The following is a 1,556-nucleotide window of genomic DNA, read 5'->3' on the forward strand; positions in this document are numbered from 1 at the left end:
CACCCACACCCCTATTCTGCAACTCTTTCGTATTCGGATTTTGCTACAAATCGTAGAAATAGTATGCTGCAATCCGAATCGTATTTTCGAACTTTCGAAATTCGTAACAATGGCATGCCTAAAAACGAACGAGTAAGCTTTTTTGCGTAATTTTGTACGAAAACATTTCTGTGTCGGAGGCGAGATAAAAGATGTAAATCGATGTGTGTTTGCAGGAAATATTAGTGGCGTCCATTTAAAAAGATAAATTTGCCTTTCGTATATACGTATATTTTTATCCACTGCTTTATATAAATGAACAAAAAATAATCTTTGTTGCCCTTATCGAGAACGCATAACCCGAATCTACTTGCACATACAAATTAAACTTCAATTTAAAATAAATGTTTCAAATTTCCGAGCAATAGTTTTTTAATAAATTCGGTTTTAACTATGCACATTTTTGTAAATTTCGATGTGGGTTCTGCGCAAAAATACTGTGGATGGCGTAGTTGGAGTCATATGCACAAGAATTACACATGCTATCGAAGGTGGCCTTGCCAAAAGCACCCTCTATGTCTACAAAAATGCCCAAGGCGAATTCTTTCCTATTGAGCGCATTGCCAACTCTGCAAATAGGCCTGCCAACAAAAGCTCAACACCTTCTTTAAGTACAATAGGTAGGATGACATCTGGACAACAAAAGCTCAACACCTTCTTTAATTACAATAGGAAGCATGACATCTGGACCAGGCGATTTGAGATTGTCAAAATACTCAATATAATATCTTAGGGCATCTTCATTTGCCACAATTCTGGCAAGAACCCAGTTGTACCTTGAGTCGTTCTCGCATTCCGTCCCTCTCCAGTCGAGGGAGAGCAAGGCGTAACCATCACCTAATTTCGTGCGCATTGGCGCATGGCAAATAGCGTCCTCGCCAAGTTAAAACTCGATGTACCTGTGATCCGAGAGCGAATCTTAACTCAGGACTCTCCAGTTTAGGACTGACCACCCCAACCGAGAGTTAGATAGGGTAAGATCACGAGAAAAATTATTAAAATCCTTAAACCTCAAACAGTCAACGACGTAACGTCGACGTAGATTGACGCAGACACAATCTACCTAATGGGACTCGCGTGTTAACGAAAACTCACCACAGCATGGCCAAAGAACGTTCTACGTTATCTACGTTCTTTGGCATGGCGGTGTATTACCTTTGGTTCTCTCTCTCTATCAAAAGTAAATTTGATATGCTGCTGTTTGCGCTTTTAATCTAAAGTTATAGTAGTTGCGTATATGTACATTTGAGCCAAGGCGAATTCATACAAGGTGGTGTTATTAGAAAAGCTGATTTGATTTTTTTATTCGCCTTACGTGTGATTTCATTTTGCTTTTACTGATGTCATAGCTCACCCGCCAAAAGCAAAAAAGCAAAGGGAAAAACAAAATTCATGTAAATTTATGTAAATTTTGTTTTTGTATTGTTGATACCACCTTGAATGAATGTGCCTTGATTTCATTGGTTTGGTCTTCAAACTTGGATGAACATGTTTTCTTTTAAGGGATGTGTGACGTT

The sequence above is a fragment of the Rhagoletis pomonella genome, unplaced genomic scaffold (assembly GCF_013731165.1).
Source record: "Rhagoletis pomonella isolate Grant_MI unplaced genomic scaffold, Rhpom_1.0 Rhpom_scaffold_00002, whole genome shotgun sequence".
Lineage (NCBI taxonomy): Eukaryota > Metazoa > Arthropoda > Insecta > Diptera > Tephritidae > Rhagoletis > Rhagoletis pomonella.